We start from the raw sequence: 22,635 nt of genomic DNA, 5'->3' as shown, positions 1-22,635 counted from the left end.
CCACAATATTGGTGATTGCATGAACTCACACTGAATCCTTGCTGTTATCATATGTAAAAAAAATAAATAAAAAAAGATCCAGAAAACTATTTGAAGAAACCTAATGCCCTCCAATTAAATTTTAAGGACTTCCACTTGTAATTGATCTAATGTTGTATTAAACCATTTGATTTGTTTAGGTTGTTTAGTGTTTAAAACATATTTAATATTAGGCTACTTATCTATTTTAACTATTGCACTCTTTTAAATATATATTTTCAAATTGAATAACATTCTTGGATGTTGTATCCCTGATAATGTTGCATTTTTTGCTTGTTTAATGAATAAAGTTTTGAAAAAAACAAAACAAATGGCATTGAAGTCAGAATGACACAGGTGTTTGCTCTGCACCTTGGATGTAGAAAACGTCATTGAAGTTACTAGATTTTGTAATAATTACTTCTGGAAGATACGTGAAGGAATACTCTTGGATTTTAATTTCGCTATTGACTTGCCGGATTCTTAAAGCTAGCATGTGTCAAAACTGTTAACCGACTCCTAAGTTCACTTCATGACGGACATCGCGTTTTCTGTCCCGCTGCTGTTTGTAACCTTGGACTTGTATGGACCGCCGGGACTCCACTGCGACGCTGAACCTCCACTCTTCAAAAGAGTTTACTAACTTTAAGCTCATGCTAGGTGCTTGTTGTGTTGCTTATAAATATTGTTTATGTTTTGTTGACTGCTGGCTGGCTGTGATTTTCTGTTGTGAAGCTGCTCTTCAAACATCTGTGTGCAGAATTTTGCTTTGCATGATGTAAACTGAGGAGTGTTTTATGGCCTCTTTGTAGCCTGTGATTTAGCATGATGTACTATGTACTACCACTAAGCTGAAATACACTGGTAAAATGTTTAATACCACATATGAATACTCATGTTTGAAAACTCTGCTTAGAGTTGGCATAGGTTTGAATTTGAAACCTGACATTGTTGGCTTTGTTTTGAGGATTTGCTTTGCTTCTGGTGTTGTTTACTACTCCTCGCTCACAAAGTGTGTGATTGGAGACAAATAATTGGAAAGCCTGTCAACAAACCTTGTAAATACTCTGTATTTAAACATATAATATTTGTACTCTTATATTGGCATATAGTCTTGAGCGGTTATAATTGTAATATATAATTTTGCCAAAGTCTTTGCATTCAGTACTCCAGTTTTAATGATGCTGTTGATGCCCTAAGGAGCTCACTGTTTCTAGTTAATTCATTGTGAACATGGTGGAGATATCTGCAGGCCTCTGTCTGACACAGGAGTTGGTGTGTCTCCAGTGTCACTTAGAAGAAGTTTGAGTCTCCCTTCTCTCTTCATGGACTCCCACTTAGCGTCTCTCTTTCAGAGAGGGAGCATCATGTTTGAAATTATCTTTCCGTTGGGCTTTTCCTAGTCATTAAACCAGTGTGTCAAAATTAATGTAGTAATGATTTATTGATGGTTAAATGCTACATGTAGCACCTTAATCAAGGCTCAAACGCTTAGCATATAAATAGAGCTTTCCTCATGGGCTTGTAAGTGACTGTCTGGTTGAGAGGAGCGGATCGAAGTGATTGTCACATGGTTTGGTGCTTCCTATCGAAATGCTCTTTGAAAATGAACTCCTTTTTAACACTCACACATCTGTATTTCACTGTGACACAGACAAATGGGACAATGGGGACAGTAGAAAAAGTACTCCAAGTCCTCTCGCCCCTTCACAGAAAACGATCCATCAGGCTCCCAGCGACCCCTCTGCCTAAGCGTCTAACTTGTCTGGAAATCGCTGAAATCCCAATCCCAGATCCACCCACACATCCATCCTGCCTTTATTGCTGCTCTCTCTCATGACTGGAAAGACACATCTTGGGCCCACAAATCTGTAATCTGTCCAAAGGGGGATCTTGGAGATAAACTGAGACTAACTAGTAACCAGGAGTTTGGCAGCTTCACCCATCATCTAAACAACCTGCCTAATGACTCAGCTCTTGAGATAAAAAGTGATTCTGCTGTTGTCATTCTGTCTGTGGGGAAAGTGTGCTGTATCATGTGTTTAATCAAAACTCTTTTTAAGATAAATAACTTTTCCAAACCCAACAACAAATGGGTTATATCAGTTTGTGTGCCACAGTAATCTCCACCTTTAAAACGTCGTCTCCCTGCTGTTAGCTTCAGCCTGTGACTGCTTGCACAGATGTTTCTGACATATGTTGTCCTGACTTTTAAGACTGTGTTGCTAAACAGAGAAGTCAAATAAATTGGAAGTATTTTGGGTCATATACACCTGCAGGCGTCAAACAGATGGTTTGGCTGAAGTTTTTTGCCTGACCTTTTATCTTGTAGGAAATGTGTGGATATACATTTTTTTTTGGCATTAAAGGTACAAAACGTTGAATTGTATTCCAATTTTGCACTAAAATATCTAAATTAATTATCAATTGAATAAACCTTGTTATAAGCTGGAGAAATCCGTAATTTTATCATTGTAACAGGATGTTATCGTCGCCGTGGAAACACATCAAAGACTGCTAATGAAGTGATTTTTTGCAACTAAAAGCCGCTGTACTGTTGCTCTATGTGCTGCTGTAAAAAAAACTTAATGTAAATTATACATATACTAAACATCGATGGTATTACTGCATTTGATAGTAGTAGGCAGTTTTGAAAACAGCCACAGACACAGTGGAGACGAATCAGGCACAGGTGAAAACAATAAGGATGGGGCACACAATCACACGGACGGGAAAAGAAACAAAAGAAGGAATTATAGCTACTCATGAGCCAACAGTTTGTGTGGGAAACACCAACTCCATTATCTCCATTGTGGTTTGAATACCTCATGAGCCAGACTGTTACACTTAGTGAAGTACAATATTTATGTATTATGACTAGACACAGTTAATGACATAAAAACCAATGAATGTTCCTTATATATGTTTAAATCAGTAACTTAAATGTTTCCCAACAAAGATTTTTATTCCTCTTTCAGTGATGTTTCTTGAGAACTACGGTGTTGAGCTGGAAGGAAAACTACTGATCTTAAAAACACCCAAATTGTTACACCTTTCCAAGAATAAAAGTTAGGAACAACAAAGAAAAAAAGCCTGAGGTGAAAGTCAGAGTCACTGTTCTCCCTGCACCTCCTGTGAAGTGTCTGCTTCCGTCCTATTTCTGTATCTGTGAATCAGAACCTGTCATGAAAGTTAGCGTGTATCACGTCAGCACACCTCTTGACGTTGTGACTCGCTCCTTCAGCAGAGCACTTTTAATAACGCACACAAACATGACTTTATTTGGTTTGGTGGACTGCAGCTCAGAGCAGAGCTGATACTCTGCCCTTGACATTAAACAAAGTAAGATCTTCATTAGATGCATGTCTGCAAGCCTTTTCATGTCATTTTCACATATGAATCATAGCTGGTCACGATCATTTTTCACATGCTCTTAATTGTCATGTGTGCGAGAAAACTTTGCAAAGGTCTCAACATTTCAAGCACGAGCATATCTCGTCATAAGTGGAGCAGTGAGAGGGAGGACTTAAAATTACTCTCTTGTTCTCTCAGTGATAAAGGACTAAGGAGTGATAAGAAGGAAGCACACATTTCATGATGCAGTTTCTTTAATTAGTCGCCCAGAGTGTTGAGAAAACAAAGCAGAGGAAGAGGAAAAGGAGGAAGAGAAGGAGGGAGATGAGGTTGTTAATTCCACCGCTGTCTGTTTGCATTTGAGCACTCATTAATCTGAGACGGGGCACACCCTGTTGTCTTGCCGAGCATCTTTTCTAAAAACCAGCATTAGCACTTCTGCTGCATTGAGAAATTGTCTGTGATGTTTGGCGGGAGAGCGAGAGACGGACGCCTGTAGCATACTGAGCTCTTCCGCTCTCGCAACACTCGAGGCCTCCTCGCCGGCGAGTGAATCCATAACAGTTTTCCACACAAGTAGATCTCCTCGACTGTGACCTTCAAAAGTTTGCAGCGAATACCAATCGGGTGTGACCACTTCAACATTGAATGTATCGTTTTGCGGCTAATTGAGTTATTGTTGGCAAAGACAAACGAGCTTGCTCCATTTGTTTCGCCATTAGCGCTGATGTGGTATCAGGACTACTTTGGACATATTCTCTTTTTCCCTCAATTAGAGTAATGTAATCTATGTTTACAGAACACATCAGCATGCACTAAAAATATCCATTGTAATTGGAAGGCAGACAATTAATTTAGCGCACAATAAGTCAATTGAAATTGAACAAAGGGTTATGTTTGTGTCATTAACTCGTCGCAATTTGCAATTTATATGCTCTGTGTAAAGCTGTGAACATCATCTACGCATGCATGCATATTCATTAGCATGGCCGCTCAATTCACAGAGCAAGGAGTCTGAACAAAGGTGAATGAGAGGCTGAACCCTCTAACCATCCATCATTATGCCGACTAGAAGTACTCTGGGAGCCGAGGGTGGCTGCGGTGGAGTGTTTATAAGTGTGTGTGTGTGTGTGTGTGCATTGTGTTGGCGCGCGAGTAAAGGGTGCAGAGAGTTTCTCCCCTCTCAATCCTCTCTACCTGAGGCTTTGGCAACTCCTCTTCTCCTGGAGCCTTGTCAATAACAGCCCCTCCACCTCCCTTCTGCCCAGAGGAGAGCTCCACTCAGCCAGGTCCAGGGCCCAGCCAGACCAACCTCTACTCCTGCCATTAATCCACTCCTTCGGCAGGCAGAATCCATCTCCCCTCGGCACCTGTTTGACAGAAGGTAAAAACAGGGATGAGATAGCGGGCCGCGGATCAATCCCTTCGATCCCCCTTCTCCATCACAGCGGTCATTCATCAGCTGGTGGTTGTTGTTGTTGTTGTTGTTGTTGTTGTTGTTGATGTCGGTGTTGTTGTTTGGCTTGACACTGCCTCGTGCCCATTCACTGAAAACAGGACAACTGAATTATAGCTTAGCACAAACCACCTGTTGTTATTTAGCACATTCATTTATCTGTCACTCTCCGGCTTCTTAAACCAACTGATTCTCTTCTTTGCCTTTCATGCAGGATATTTTTACACTGCTGGACCAAAGAAAACAAGCAATTTAAAAGGCTTCCCCCGATCATTGTGAAGGGCAAACTGTAAAATATTTTTCAATTTCAAACGAGTTAATCCTTTCATCAACTGCGGCTGCAACAAAAAGGCAATAGTGGATTGAAAGAAAAATACCGGCCAACTTCTTTTCAAGAAAAAACGTCAAATATTCTCTGTTCCAGGATTCTTAATTTAAGAATCCTGGAACAGCGTCTTTGGTTTGCAGGTGGTTGTTTGACAAAAGATTTTGTATTTTTTCTGGCAGGGCACTGGACAGTTTTTAGGGTAATTCACAAACCTGTGACTATTACAAACCAAACGATAAATTGTAAAAAATAAAGGTAGATTCATCAATAATACAAGAAAACAGAAATGAAAGCACACTCTGTGTTCTTTAAAGTTTGTATTATCTGGGTGGAGCAGCAGCGTAGGGACACGATTTAGCACAACACAGAAAGTGAGAGGAAATGCCCCTTAATACAAGAAGTTTTTCCTCACACAAGGTTTCTACACAAAAGGGGCTGCCGCTCTGTAAAACAGGAAATAGACTGACATACCAATGCAATAAATACATTGAAAAATACAAGCGTCTTATGAGATGAACCTGAACATAATAGTAATGCATTTGCTGTTGGACATTTAAGTGCTTTGTAGGGTACATGTTTAAAAAGGAGACCACTCTTTGAGATATTGAATCAGTAGTCTGCCTCTTAACTCCATATACACGTAATGTCTCAACACACACATATACATGAATTCAAGAAAAAGTTAAGGAGAAATATAATTTCTAAGGAGCAGTTAAAATGTATATTTAGGGAAGACTGCCCAAACTGACTTGCTTGTATCACCACAGCATAGCAATAATCGATATAGCTCTGCCTAGAGGCCAAAGACAAAGTGAACAACATTCAAGGCATGTAGGCTAATTGCAAAGTTAAAAGGATGTCAACGATTGGGAATGTCAGACTTTGATTGCAAATAACGTTTGAAATTTTCATTAATTCATTTTGATTTGAGGCCCAATGACATCACAACTTAAGAGTTAATAGAACTTGTGATTTCATTCCTTCAACTTTTCAATGTTGACGGGTCGATTTGTTTTTTTATTCCATAGGATAAACCCTCACCTTGAGTAAAAAGTGCAGTGAGTATAGTGTTTGTTTCTGCAGTAACCTGTGTGCCCTAATGTTCCTGTCCCTGCCCCCCCCCCCCCCCCCGCCTTTAATGATACTGTACTCTGTGTTGTGCAGCTACTGCTGACAAGTTGGGACGGCAGCTTTGAAGTTTGTCCTTTGTGTGTCCCCAATAACACACTGCAGCTTTGAAGTGATTGGTGAAGAGTGGGGCAGCAGCTCTCCTCCAATCTGACTCCAAGGTGAAAGTCAGAAGTAATGATGAATAGAGTAAGTTAAAACACAATCAGCTGTAATGCATCGAATACCATTACAAATGATCATACACATAGAAAGACTATACACTGTAAAAATTACAGTTAGCGGATTTCTGTGTTAAATAAATCGAAGAATATTTGTTAGGCATTTTATTGTTGAACATGAAGATGGCAGTAAACTTGCTCAGATATTATATTCTGTCTGAAAAGGGAAGAATAGATAGTGTTGAGTTTAGTCACTCATATTGCTCATCAAATGACATGGTTTTAAAATGTTATACTAAAATAAGAACATGTCATCATCAGAAGCTCAAAAGTTCAATGCATCTGATGGCGTGGATTGGAATTTGTTACGTGGTTTGAAATAGCATGAGTTATGTTTTTAGATGATTAACAAAAACAAGCAAGATGTGTCATTGCTTCTCATTGCAACATGTTTCTCACTTCTCATTAAAACCTGAAACAAACATTTAACAGTAAAAGAAAAGGCGGGGGGGGGGGGGGGGGGGGGGGGTGGGGCTCTGGAAAGCTTAGTGGTTATGTTGCGCACCCCATGTACAGAGGCTACAGTCCTTTGTTGCAGCGGACGTGGGTTTGAATCCGCCCTAGGCCCTTTGCTGCATGTCTTCCCCACTCTCTCCTTGTTTCCTGTCTCTCTTGAGCTGCCCCCCCCCCCCCCCCCCCCCCCCCCTTTAAAGCGACTTCGCTTTAAAGCCTGTGTTGTAACCTTTAGGGAGATCATTCCACTGCCTGTTGTGCACATTGAAGCACAGAGAGTCAACGACATCTTAAAGATCTCAAGCGCCACTCGGCCACACAAAAAAAAATCATCAGTCCTGCTGTATACATCTTCAAAAAGTGAGAAGAATGGGCCGCATCCAAGGCTATGCCACACACAATCCTGGATGACTCAAAAGTCTGTGAACTCAAGATAGCAGCCTTTGTTGGTGGGATGAAAGGGAGCATTCAAAATGCACAAAAACCTTCACTATACAAGTGAACGCGACTTAACTTTAGAGAGAAATTAATGAAAGGCATCAATGGACCTTTTATTCTCTGCCATGATGAAACTGTCAACCGGGGGACGAAGCTGCTCTGTAATATTTGTAGAAATACAAGTTGGCTGGTAGCATAACATGAACATCTCCATTAAAAGATGGCATGATTTGTTTTTCGTTATGGGTGAGATTTTGTTTGTTGCAGTTTATACAAAATTGTAGAATACTAATATACACCACTATTCCTTGTAAAGATGTTACTAGTCCTAATACAACTACAGGGTTATAAAATGAACATCAGTTTATCTCTTTTATTTCGGGAGGATCTTCCAGTATTTCCAAGCACCATATTTTCTTGTGCAGTGGTGTAGGGAGTGTCTGCTTTATGCATGCTAAACCGCTGGTGTCGGAGATGCCCTTGTGCGTCTGAGTGGGCCATCATCATGCCCGGGTGTGATGTGCAGGCTTTCACACTGTGCTCCGGGTAAGGTGAGAAAACCGGGAAGTGCTATGATGTACTATATCAAGAGCGAGCTCAGAGGGCTGCTTTGAGTCCAGAGATGAGAAAGATGACAGTTCACATGAAAGTGTTTCACTGTATTGAAATGTTCTGAATAAAACAGATGGTGAAAGAGTTTTAAATGCACACTAAAAACTGCGGGTGGTTGGAGCAGCCGCTGTTTCATCCTGTTTATTTGAGGACCAATGGAGACAAAAGAAAAAAAAATGAAAGCCAACAAAGCAGCATAAATTCTGTAGTACAACGTTCACTGCAGGCTAAATCATAGTTAACATTATTTGGCAGTGGACCTTTAAGAGTGTCAAAACGCCCTGTTTTAGCTTCTGGGATTTAAGCTAGGCATGCTATTGGGTCGGATCCAGCTCCTTGTAACCCAGCAGTGTTTTTCCTCTGTGCTCTAACTGGCAGATCATTATTTTGTAAGAGAACATAAAAGCAATATGTTACCAAGCCTTTAATGAGTGGAACAGTCTTGTTTAGGACGAGGCAGACTTGTTGGTGTCAGTGAAAAAAGGTGTGATTGCTTCAGTAAAGAGGACGCACTAAACCCCAAGGATTGGAGTTTAATAATTGCACCAATAACTTTTGCTGAAGTTTCCCCTTCTCTGCCTTTACGATTTATATGCTAACCATGTCCCCAAGGTTCCCTCCCTTTTCTGTTTAATTTCAGCTATCCTTTTTAATCAATTTTCTTTTATCTCACAGCAGTTTGAATGCAGATACTATTCTATTTAATTTTTTCAATCAAGGGTACATGTGTGTGAAGCATCAATTATTTATTGAAAAAGGGACCCACAGAAGAGGTCCGCATGGATTAAAGAGTCTCTCACCCAGAGAAGATTATGTTTTCTTAGAGTAAGTGAATGTGATGCTCGGTGCGGTTCATTGGCTCATGGGGTGAAAGTCAAAAGAAACAGTCTTCCCTGACGGAAAAAAAAAGAGAGCAAAAGAGAAAGAGAGAGAGAGAAGGACAGGGCTGGGCATGCTGCAGGGGATGTAAAATGAAAATACAAAGAGCAAGGAAACACGGAGGGAGAGGACAAACATGGTCGTCACAAATCAGAACTGAAGGATCTAACCTTGCTGTTTTGATGACAGGTTACTGTGAGGATGGAGCGTTCTCTGAGAACAGGTCTGTAAATGTAATCACTGTAAATGACACTGAGAAGAACATTAAAGTAATCCATAAAGATGCATAAAAAGCAGCCTGGCATAGCTGTGCTCTGTGTGATGCAAATCTGAAGCATCTAATGCACTTGCCGAAAGTATCTTGTGTACGATACCACGCCAGGAGAAATCCCCCATGGCCCTTTTAGGTAAAGTATTTAGACTTCTTGTGACTGGGGCGGAGGCAGCGGCTTACATAAATACACTCAGGTTGCCCCACATTGGGTTCGGGGGCAAACCACCCACACTCAATTCAGTTCCTTCCAGTAATGAGCGCTGTCTCATTTGACCCATTTAGTGTAACATTATGCTTACCCAGCTGGTATGATTTCAGCCCCCTTTGCCCTCCTCTGCCATTTCCTCCCAAGCAAAACTACCCAGAAGAGAAATTCAAGACACTGATGAACAGACAGGCTGTTAATAACCCTTCATATGAAACCTGCAGAACATTAGCCCTGCTCTACCTTGCTGTTTTTCTCCTAATGTGAAGGTGCTTGAGCCCTGGTTTGCAATGCGGCAGCTGCAGCAGCCGCCCGCCTCTGATCTGTGTGACCCCCCCCAGAGAGGGGTCCAGAGGCTTGGCTGCCTGGGGAGAACATATCAGCCTCCTTCATGTCCTGAACTCTGCCCCCGCCACTCATTACCTCTGAAATTCACCTGTGGGTTTGGGCAATGCCGAACAAACCTCCTGTTGCACCCGTTTGGGCGACTGCAAGGGAGAATGTGGAAGATTTCTGATGCACAGTGAAAAAATAAAAGCAGCATTTTATAGCTTTTAATTTTGCAACGTTGTGTCTTTGTGTTGTTTTGTGTAATCAGCTCCTTCAGTTGCTCCAAGCTGGAGGATTTCTCTGTTGTAGCCTTTTAATGTAAGAGTTAATAAACAGCTCTCCAGCGTGTCAGCTGCTGTAATTGCCTACAGGATGACTCATTCCACAGTCAATCAAATTGATGTGTTTTTCCCCCCCATCATGTAAAAGATACAGTGCATCAACTTGATAAGAAATGTCCTGCAGCAGCCCACGGGAATCCAATTCCTCTACTAAGTTAACTATTAATGAGTAACCATAAATAACAGGGAACGCAGTTTATTTGCTCTTAGGAACAGTGTTCAGTGCTTCGGCCGTTTGCTTTCAGGGTTGGGAAATTATTCTACATTTAGTTGTAAGCGGTTACACTATACAAAAAAAGTGGAAAAAGTAATCACTTTGGGACTTGTGTTTAGTTTGAAGTCTTGCAGTAAAGTGGAGGGAAGTCTAAAACATTGATGTTTGATATATGATTTAAAGAGCTGAACTTAATTTTACATTCAGGCTAATTAGAAGTACTTTTAAACAAATAATGAAATTGATTTCATATCCCGAACAGCTTGTCAGGACCTCACCACACTTTAGACTTTTGCAAGTTAAAGGAGGAATTTAGCACTCTGTTTTACCAGAGAGGTGAAGGTACATTGACAGACTAGATACTGTCCCTCTGTCTTTTTGTTCTTTCAGAAATGATCTCACTTAATGGTCAGAGGTGAAATACTTTCATCACAACAACTAACTAATCAATCTCAAGATCAAAACCAGGCGCATGTAGTTTAGCTTCAACATCAGGGTTTGCCTGGCCATATTAGCAAATGAAGCCCTGCATCCGTCTTCTTACAAGCTCAGGTTTTCTTAAAGACGCTTCTCAATCTTAATCCTAAATTCTTTACCTTTTGGTAGTGCATCTTACTACACAGCAGCATTCAGGGATTCTTTGTTCTTTCCAAGACCCTTCAAACCATGCAAAGTCAACGGAGAACACTGACTTTGCGGGCGGAGCTTAACTTTGCTGTGTTCACATCTCAGGAGGTGTACTTTTGATCCAGGCATTATCATGAATATCAGGCTGAAAAATGACAGAGATTCCACATTTATAAAAGGAGGTGCAAAAGTAGAGCAGCGTCACCCGCAGAGCTGGAGTGTTTTCTGCATCCACAATGTCCAGCTGTGCAAGCTCAAACTAAGCCCACTTCATCATAATGGAGCTCTGTCACAGTGGATTGAAGGCCCTCGTAATGAATAATTATAGCACAGGGAAGGAACATGGCGGAATCCAAAACTAAGAGCGAGTATAGAGGTGTGTGTGTGGAAATGGGGGGGGGGGGGGTACTGTCGCGAAAACAGGTGTGTGACATGAATTATACATCTGGAGAAATGCCACAAAGCTTCAGAAGAATTCATTTAAAATCATCTGAGCTTGCTTCTGTTTGCAGTCACAAACTGTGCCTTGTTAGGTGGATGAATCCGAAGCAGGAAAAAAAAGCTAAATGAGGCAAAAAAAAAAAAAAAATTCTGTGGTGGTTTGTTTTCCAGGAACATGACACGTATTTATATTTGAGTTAGTGACACAACCCACCTTTGGGGTATTTTGTTAATTATACTCCATAAAACTTAATTAGAGAGGACACATGCACTGAATGCGCACGCTGCCTTAGCTGTGCAACAATCCCCTCTGTTAATCACACGCAAACACAAACTAAGAGAACGCCTACACACAGCCACTTCTCTCTGCTGTGTCCTTGCTCGAAGCCATGCAACCTGTGCTGGGGGTCGTAGAGGTGGGAGCAACAAGGCGTGAAGCAGGGACTTCCAGCTCAACAGTTGTGCTGGCCCCTGACATCCCCCTCTGGCCCCGGTTGTAAACCAGCTTCACTGGGACCAAAAGGGAACCCAGTCAGACTTTTAAAGAATGATGACCCAAAATGTTTTATGTTCTATGAGTGTAAAAGCAACCAGATAAAATTCCCAGAAGGTCTGATTCAAGCCCAGTGGTGCTAAGATGAAACCCTCCGGCTCAAGGATCACTTGGAAAGTTTTGAATTGTACTGGGCTCTGCACTCCATGTAGGGCGCATTAATTTACAACACAATTGTGAAATTAACAATCAAGAATGACATGATGTAAGAAGAATAAGAGGAACTTACAAGACAGCCCATCTTTTCCAATAGAGCAGATCATCTTACTTTGAACAGCTTTCTGCATACATACATAATAAAACACAGAGGTTTGTGTTGCCCTCAAAAATGAGACAAAATGAAGAAATATTGGGGAAGAAACCTTTTATATCAAGCAAATACTTAACTTATATAAATAGTGACTGAAGGCAGCTCTGAACCCATCAGCTATCATATCAAGTGACCTCTGACTTTTTGGAGCACCTGTTTAAGCTAGCCATTAGATACTAGTTTCACATGGGCTGCATATTAAAGTCTGACGTAAGTGAGAATAGAGTTGGAGTTGGGACAGTGTCTGTTAGCTGTAGCTACATGCAGCTATCTAATTATAGAGGTTATTAAAGGCTAAATCCTTGTGGGATGGGAGTCGGATTGCATTATAACCAATGGCATTCTGACCATTTTGCTTTCCACACAGACTGTTTTTATACAGCCATTACGAGATGAATGCAAGTGGATAATACTACTCAAACTGCAAACTATAAACTACAACATATGCTTCTTATATGTGATATAGCATGATAAAGTGCTGTCAAAACTTGAAATCCAACCTGTATTCATCCTGATGTTTCTGTCTATTATGTGTGTTTCCAATTAACTTTAAAATTTGAAGATGGCAGGGACACACAATAACATCAATGAATTGTGACAAGCACCTGTGACTGAGAATAAAACAACCTGCAAAGGACAGATGTGCGTGGTGGTGCAACGATTCCTATTTCTTAATTCTGCACCATGGAGGTACCTGCACAGGATAAGGTTTAAATATAATCTTGAATGTCAGTAATTGGTTGCCTTTCAATTGCTCTAACGCTGTGATTTGATCATTTATTCACAATCCAGAGTAAAATCCCCTTCTTGTAATGACACTGGGTTTCCAGGATGGATGCCTTTAATCCCTCTTATTGTTGAATTGTGCAAAAACCTCAAGGCTGGTGTATGAGTATGTGTATTTGTGGGTGTATTTATGCACATATGCGCCCACCAAGGACATTATGCCGTCTGGGGCTGTCTCATGCCTTACCTCCGCCATCCTTTGCTTGTCCTTGACAGATCGCATGGATATTGGCTGCCTGCTTAAGGAATAACACTTCCCGTCAAATTGATAGAGGAGCTCTGAGGAGCCGGCTTCTCTTCCTCTCTCTCTAAGATGTTTACATCCAATCCTCCAGGTCGCCGTCTCAGCAGTGATCATGTATTCAGTGGGGATTTGGTGGGGCTGGGGTGGGGGGGTGGGATGTAAGTGCTCCTATGGGAAATAAGGGTCACCTCTTTAATCTCCGACGCGGGGGATCTCTCCAGCCGGTGCTCTGGATGTGAATGTGTTGTTATTCGGCCCGTCTGCCAGCCGCTCAGCGTATACGTAACACATGTGTTGGCGGTAATCTTACTGTTAGTAGCGGTTCTCTTGTTGACGGAATAATAAGGGAGGTCACAGGCTGGTGGCGTGTGATGCAGGGCTTTTTGATTATCCTGTGGATTATTGGATCGTACAATACGGGAGCTTCTCCACCGACTTGAATCAGGAAACTCAGTGCTGACATCTAATTGTCCTCAATTTATTGTCCAACTGACTGGAACATTGGCCTGAAAGGGATCAAAGTAGTAACACACTCTGTGAACCAGTTACTTATCGACTGATACCTAGTGTAGGCATTCCAAAGAAACAGTCAGTCACCTGTTTTGGCTCATTTGTTTTATTCAGTCTGGTGCTTTGTTGAGACTTTATTTGCCGCTGAATTTGGAAGAAAAGGCCAAGTTGTCTGATGTTGATAAACCCATGCAACAAAAAACAAACAAGGACTGCTCGGGAATAGATGGATGAATATAGATGGAAAAATAAAATAGATGTCTCTAATGTCCTCTACTGTTTCTTTACCACAACAGCCTAATTATGTTGTTGCATCACTACTTTATAACTCAACACTTTGACAATTTCAGTTTATTTAAGATTGAAAATTATAGCATGATTTGGGTATACTGGGCTCCTGCATATGAACTTTGACTGAGGCCCTCTTATGAGCAAATAGCAGCGTACATGACATCCAGAGTGCAGCTTCACCTTTTTATCCACTAATCTACAACACAATTAAACTCGCCTGCTTTGTTGATAAAGTGGTCAGTGTGTCAAGAGAGAATAGGTTGTTGAAAAGAGCGTCCTTTCTTTAACACCTCTTTGCTATCAGGAGTGGATTGGTTCTGTAGTTCACTCTAAAAAAGTACAACTTGTGGAATGGTTGGATTTGTTGATAGGTATTGGATACACCATTGTTATCTGGAAACAAACTTTTGGATTCAGTAGATTCAGAAATAGTAAGATGTTCCAAATTAAGCAGACTACAGCTGAATGTTGCAGATACATGTACTTCCTGACGATCAGGGGGGCTAGCATCAACCTTTTTGGATTGCCGAAAAGTAATGTTTTCTAAGTTTCTATGAGTCTAGTTGAATTACCAGCAGCAAAAGTGAATAAAGTCTTGGTATCAAGCAGGAAATTAGACCTATGCGGAAATGCAAAATCCTGCAGTTCGTCGACAGTCCACTTAGGGCTTGCTGAAGAAGCACCGGAAGTCACATACACACCCAGTCAGCCGAAACAAACATATTCTACAGCCTGGTTCAAAAAATGAAATCCATTCTGATGAGTCTGATGAGATCATGTCTCGATTAGCACACACTGTATGTGGGGTGAATGTTTTGATAACTCATACGTTTTGTTTTTTATGTAGGATACGTGTTATTCATAATGAGGCAGGTAGCTGTCCTTATTGACAGGTGGGCACGGTGTAATGGTTTTTCAGGAAGCTTAAAACCCGCCTCAGCTCCAGCTCAGTCTGTTGTTAGGTTCACTGAAAGTTAAGTTAAGAGACCAGCATCGATGGGACTCTTAAACCCCCTTCAGCAACAGATGGGTGACATCACTCAGGCTTTAAGCATTAATATTTACAGTGGTCAGTATCAGGGCAGTGGTCATCTGAAAAAACTTTTAGTCACCTTTCTTCTATGTAATCTTAGTGTCACTAGCTAGCTTTAGCTTACCTTATGGAATTACTCAAATCAGGGCTGTAATTTAACTAAGTATACAAATTTGACACAATATTTATTAAAGCAAGTTCACAAATAATTGGAACAATAAATATACATAGACCATTATGCCTTTTTATATGCGATCAGAACTGATTTGCATTAGTTGACTTCCAATTACCTGCAACTTCCAACATCATAGCATAACTTTTTTTGTATTCTCAGGAGAGGAAATCAATTGTGCTGTATCTGAAAGAAACAGAGTTTAGGATGTAAAGGATCCTTTATAAAGATAGAGCTCCCCTGATGTTTTTTTTTTTTCCTGTAGCACTTGGAGTTTTTTTTGCAAAAATGTAAAGTGCATTACAAATTAAATGTATTATTATTATTATCTTTGCAGACAAATAATAGCTATGTCTGATATCGTTCAGACTTTAGCTGACTCTTAGCGCTCGGATCTCTTGCGTACGGTGATTACTCCAAACAGGAAGTCTCTCTCCCTGAAATTTTTCGGACTGTTGTTTCCGAGTCCTCTCCTCAGCTGCTTTGGCAGCTTTAGTGTGAAATCCTTTGGGAGTTGTTTTTACTGGAGTCACCAGCTTTTAGGGTTGGAGCTCTTAATTATGCTGGGTGTAAATGAGAGGACTGAAGAGAGAGCTGGCGTGGTTAGCCAGAGGCCCCATGTGAGGGTGACAAAGCTTATAGCTGCACAGTGGCACTCTCAGCCTTAGGCTCTGCACAGATGAAAAGAGGACAGAGAAAAAAGGCTGAACATAAGGCATGTATGCTAATGTGTCAACTCAGTAAGCTGGCAGGAGGATGAATAAAGCTGCTTCATCTCTAGCCCTAAAACCCAAATCTGATACAGAAGGACACAGACATTTTACTAATTACATATGTATGCTTTTACAATTATTTGTTGTCTCTTGTTTGGCTTTACATTTACATTTTGGACTCATGGTATGTATTTAGATAAATTGAATAGCCTACTTGATGCTAAAGGAATAGTTACTCATCTCACAGTTGTTCAAGCAACGTGGGAATGTGCAACTACGGGATGATCCAGTTAAGAGCTAAAAGAAATACTACAGGAAGATTAATCCTAATGTATATATATTTTAGTAGTCATGACATAACACATATTTACCCTTGTAGGCCTATTTATATTTAATGTTAGGCAGAGTTTTTCAAAAGTCCCATTGAAGTCTTGTAGAAACATTCAGGAAGGAATATTTTTTAAATCAGTATTTAGTCTGAAATATATTAAAAATATACTATGTATGATCAGTGTTTTACGTTTGCATAATACCAGTGAAAACATTTTCTAAATTACTGAGTGTAAAGGTTGTCAGAACCAATACATTTGAAAATTGTGATTATGTTTTATGATGCTCTTAACTTTCTCTCAAAAACCTTAACGTTTTCTAAAAAGTAGTTAACATGCAAAGATTTTCAGTTTCAACTTTGGCAGGCAAATCCATTTCCCTTTGCTGAGCCAGCACAGAAGTGGGATATGGGGTAGTTCCCTGGTTTCAATATTAAAGTACAATTTAGAGATTGTTGATGCTCCAGCGACTCTAAGGTCAATGATGTCTTATACGACATATTGTCGTCTTTACAATATCAGTAGAAAAAAAAAGTTCGGTATGATGTAAAGACTTACTATAAATCTGCTTGCTTTGTGAAATTGGCAACTTTCCAGTAATAAACTGTGTTTCTGTGACATGCAGGGTCTTTTCAGTCCCACTGAGAGGATCAGTGTATTCTCAGAGACCATGCCGATCTAATCCCCCCAAATGTTTCTTCAAACTGTGAGGATTTATGTATACATTTTGGCGCCACCATCTTGTTTTGTTTTTTTGACCAATCAGAGGCTGTATCTGTGATCAGCTGACAGTGCTGCCTAATACAGACATCATAGCCTGCTCTCAGCACAGAAATACGAAACATAGAACTGTTTGGAATGGATTCATTCTATTAACTGTGTATTCTAGGATCAGTAGATCGTTGCTCTTTCTACAAAACAGCTCAACAGTGTCGTTTCTCCCTTGAATGGAATTAATATGTATACACACTCCCTGACTTTCCAGAGAGCCATATCACACTCCCTGGATGGTCAGGGAGAACAAATGTTAGATGCTATAATGTGAGTTTGACTAGTTTTGTTTACATGGTTCAGCTAGTGCAATTTTTTAGTTTTTATAAATAGTGTACCGTGGACATGATATCATGAGATTTTGATATTGTTAGTGTGCAGTGTTCAGGACAAAGCTGGATGAGCAACATAATTCACTGTTCACACGATTTTACTCATATCAACAGGCATTATAATGAAAATTATTACTATTAACTACATCATCTATATAGGGGGTTTCACCAGCCTTTTTTTAGATAGCTTTCGATAACCTTCAATTCATCTTTGATTTAAGGAAATAAAAAATCCTTTGAAAATCTGCAGGTCTCCTTTTTAATTTCCCCAAGGTGCCATGATTTTGATGGGAATGATTGAGGATAAACTTCCCCACTTGACTTTTTCTTTAACAAAATGTGCCTGTGTGAGCTCCATCACCTACAACATTCATTATTAATGTAATAAATGGACTGAGCGAGCGATCATTTCTACAGGTTTACTTCAGGGGTTTGGACGTCTCATTTCTTGGGTTTGTTTTAAAGCTCTGCCTTTCTAAAAAAGCGATCTAGACCAACAAACACAAAGTCTGTGAGTTACAAATTCTTGCACATAAGTGCTGGATTCAAAGGTTTCATTTCCACAAGGTTGAAGGATGTAAGGAGTGGGAGTCAGTCAGTGAGCGGGTGATGAAGAGAGAGAAAAATGCGGTAGAGAGCCAGAGAGACAGAGAGCGAGAGATGGAGTGAGAGATAGTTACAGAGATGCAAGAGAGACACAGCGAGAGAGAGAGAGAGAGAGAGAGACTTTGGAGAAAATGTGATTTGGTCTGGGTGTTTTGGGCTGCATGCTCCATTTGCCCTCCCTTACAGAGAGGGAGAGTGACGGGCATTGGCAGGAATTGAATCAGTAGATTAAACACCCCCTCCTCCTCCTCTCTCCCTTCTTTTTCTCCTCTCCACCCATTCTCCCGTTGCTTTGACGGGGGAAATGTGGTGGAGATTGCAGGCAGAGATGTTCTTGCCAAGTGCCGCTAAGAAGCCTTTGTCACAGGTAAGATTGATTGGGTGATTAAATATCCAGCAGTAGAGTATTAGTAGCCACTCTTGACCATAAGTGCCAGGCGGCAGCAGAGAAGCATTAAGAAACTGTCGCTGGCAAAGGCTGAAGCTCTACTCCAAGTTATCAAATCCTCCGTGCTATCATGATGGAATTCACTCCAGCCGTGTAGCTGTGAAAATCGAAGAGTTGAGATAATAAAAGCAAAGGCCCTACATCGAGTCAGGCTGTGGAAGAAACTGATAACCCTCAGCTCTTACAGCAAATATATAATGTTCTGCTGATAAACAGTAAGAAAGATCTATTCTTTTGCTTCTGTCAAGAGCAAAGATCTGCACACTCAACCTTAAGTTAAATGAGATGCCAATGAATGTAACTTTTGGGCCTGCTGATGCTGCACATCTAGAACCAAACTGAAAGTTCAGCTGTTACAAGTTCATCTACCATTAAGGCTCGGCCCACTGTTGGAGATTTTTTAAATTCTTAACAAACCCCACACATGATGTCTAATAATGACACATTGAACAGTTTGGTTCCAATAGTGTGTGGAGATCAATGATGTAGACATACCAGCACACAACACTCTAACAGATGCTATTCACAAACAGCCAGACCAAACCCCAAATATCTTGTGGTCAAACGCGACTTTAGAGCACACAGACATTGTTGATGATGGGTAGACAGATTGGCAGTCACAGTTTTTGGAATATTTTTACTGAAAACTCGCACAGAAAAAAGAAGTTTGGATGAAGTCCTGGAGATGGTGCAAACATGGGCTGAACATTACAGCATGAACTTGAGGTGGGGAACAATTAATTGGCTGAGGTTATGCTGCTCCCTTCTTCAATAAGCTCTCTTTGGTCATACACCTTTTTAAGACTTTGCATCACATCATCCAGATCACTTTTGTCACATTTTATTTAAAAGAATAACAGGATATGATCTATCCCTCTAACCCAATCTGGGTGAGTGGTCTTCACACTACATACTTTGTCCACAAGGGGCGCCAAAACCAACAAAAACTGAAAAATCCTCACAGTTGCTTGAAATAAGATATTTAATGTTTGATATGGATGCTCTTTGGTGACATCATTTATTGAGACAAAATTGTATTTTTTTTTAAGCCCGAGTGTATACTTTCTGAAGCAAAACAGAGTTCTGGTACAAAAGGTAAAAAATGACAGAATATCACCTCGTCAAGTCTGAATCTAACCATTTGCCAGGATCAAGATCAGAAGAATCCAGAGTAGTGATGGGAAAAGTAGTTCTTTTCAGTGTACTCAATCAGTAGAATCAGTTCAGTAAAGTGATTTGTTCAAAAGATTCGTTCACCGAATCGTTCAGTACTTCTCTGCAGCTCTGCCTGCGAATCAGAATTTAATAAGCTGAAACACGACTGAACATTTAGACTGACTGAGAGGAAGAGAGTGACTCAGATGATTCGTTCGTTTTGAACGAATCGTTCACGAACTACACATTACTAATCCAGAGAAGTATTTGACCAACACAAACTTGAGCATTTATCTGGTTTAGAACCAGGTTTGGATATTTCAATCTTATCTACTGATGTTCCATCATTATTTGCCTTTCAACATCCTGCTTTCAAGATTTGATCCAATCCGATAGCTTTAATCCAGTTGGGTTACTTTTGAACAACTAGGCCCTGCAGCTTCTCAGTCTTCAGAGAACTTATTTTGTTGGACCAACAGTACAAACTCCAAGATATTTAGTTTCAATCATACCATTTGATTCAATCAAAATTCAAAAAGATAAATAGATCTTTTCTGATTTTCAGCGCCTAAAGTTTCCACATTTGATCTGAATGTATTCTTCTGTAGATAGAGATGAACCCAAAGTGAAAAAATCTTCTTATATTGTGACAATACCAATCACTTTCTCACATCAGAGTAATCATAACGGTTAAGATGTAAAAGCTTGCAAAGTGCTCATCATATATCATCACATTCATCATGGATTGAAGTGCTTCATTTATTCAAACCAGCACAACTTAAAAAACATTCTTTAGCACCACTCATTTCCACACTTTCCATTTAGAATCATTACATTTCCATTTTAATTGAATAGACATGGCCATTACGTATTTCTTTTCTCAAGTTCCAGACTTTCATTCCATCACTTGTACTGATATTCATCAATGTAAAGAAACACCTTGATAAATCATTTTATCTTCCAGACATTTGGTCTGACTAGAAGATGTAACATTGAATTATGTGGCAGTATGCTTCAAATTGCAAACATACAATTTTATAAAAGGTTAGGTTTGTTTTCAGCTTTTTTTTTTTTTTTTTCATGCATCCCATTTTAATTCACTGGTGCAGTCTCTAAACAAGCCCCTACAATTCATCTTTTAGGACGATTTCACTGAGGTCTGAATTATCTGCAGAGGTCTTTTCAGGTGCTTTCACACCCACAGGATGCCAATAAGGTCTTTGACTGAAGCTGCCACTAGCTTGTTTCTTGGTGCCCAGCTTATATTTAAGTAAGGGCCCATACCCTCCAAGACTTTTAATGTAGCTGACAAAGGTTGTGTACTGCAACACCTTCAATGATTTCAGTCAAGAGATCAGGCTGCAAATTCAGAAACCAAATTATGTAAAAAAAAAAAAAAATGCAACAAGAGAAACATGCAACAACTGGACATGTGCTGCAAATACAGAAATTATCCAAATTCAAAACCACAAATCTTCAAAACTTACATCAATTCTTTATTTTCTCATTTTGGGCCATTGCAGTGTGAGTGCCCTTGTTGGCCACCTAAAGGTCCTCTCCTTTTAAAAACAAACAGACCAGCTTGTAACAATTGTGAAAACAGTGATTAATGCACTAGGATGCTAATGAAATGTGTCCATGACAGTAAAATGAATTGAAAGTGCAAAAAAGTATTCGGCTTGAAATGTTTGAATTTCTTGACATGAATGACAGATGACATTCATGGAAATCTCCAATAAATGTTTCTTAAAGGTGAAACAGAAAGCTTTAGTGTGTAATAGGGATGTTACATGTTGCTGAGATTAAAGAAATTAACTCATAGTCTACTATTTGTGTGAAACAGCAAAATCTTGATTCCGGTACAAAATTGTTGTTAACTGCATATGCCTGTACAGTTCTTTTGTGAAGTTGGCTGAAGCTGTTATGGATAAAATTAAACAGTGAGCACTCACTTCCCTGAGTTTTCTCTCTTCTGCACTCTGATATCAGAACTTTGACCTCTATATCTGAGAGGTGGCGTTCGGGACTGCAGATAGAAAACATTTTAAATCAATGTAGCCATGCAGGAGAGGTTGAGCAGGGTTGTATCCTTCATTGTTTAAACCCTTATTTCCCCATAATTATTTTAGTTATATGTATTTCTGTATTAGTAACCTTTTGGGATTGTTCTATGGAGATATTTCCCTAACCAGAAAAACACTTCAAATGAACTCAAAATATGTTGAATAAACTTTTGATATGGGAGGTTTGGCAGGTACAATCGGATTTACCACTGTAAATGATTGATTTTATTTTGGCTTGGAAAGCATATTTCTTATTTAATTGTTTACATTATTGGTGGTAACAAAGGCAATTATTCCAACAAGATCAATATATTTGCAGATCATATTAAGCATATTTGCTGGTGTGGAAGATTTATATGTTGGACCAACTTAAGTTACTCGTCTTCAAGAGCATGCGCTTAATTAGTTCAAATCATACTTACAAGACTGGGACTACTTTGTGTCAGTTGATGACAATTAATCTGAGCATAGACAGTATATGGTGTTCCCCAAGGATCCATTCTTTGGCCTCTGCTTTTTAATATCTACATGATCCCACATCACACATCCACTCAGATTTTGGAAAATTCTAACATCTCTTAACTTCCTAATGCAGATGACACAAATCTTAGTGTCATCATGTGACTACAGTCCTTACACTAAAATAAAGACCATCTTCAAAATAAAATAAAAATCAAAGGATTTCTGTCTTAAGAAGACATAGATTTGTTCTTGCTTTAATTTTTAGCCCCCATAATGTAGACCCTGTTAATGTGTCAATTTGTATAATGTTATATGCTGCTAATTTCTTAACGTCGATAATGTGAAATCGCCATTAGATTAATGCTGATGGGTTCTAGCATTGCATTAAGGGTGGGCTAGGGTGAGGTTTTTGCTCTCCAATTGAACTGTTTTCCTGAGCCAATGCTGAAAGCTTGACAATGCTACAAACAAAACCCAAAACATATCAGACCAGAATCCTTCACATACCTAAAGATTCTGCATGTATTAATCCACTCGT

The sequence above is a fragment of the Labrus bergylta genome, chromosome 5 (assembly GCF_963930695.1).
Source record: "Labrus bergylta chromosome 5, fLabBer1.1, whole genome shotgun sequence".
NCBI lineage: Eukaryota > Metazoa > Chordata > Actinopteri > Labriformes > Labridae > Labrus > Labrus bergylta.
Note: the sequence above shows the minus strand (reverse complement) of the source record.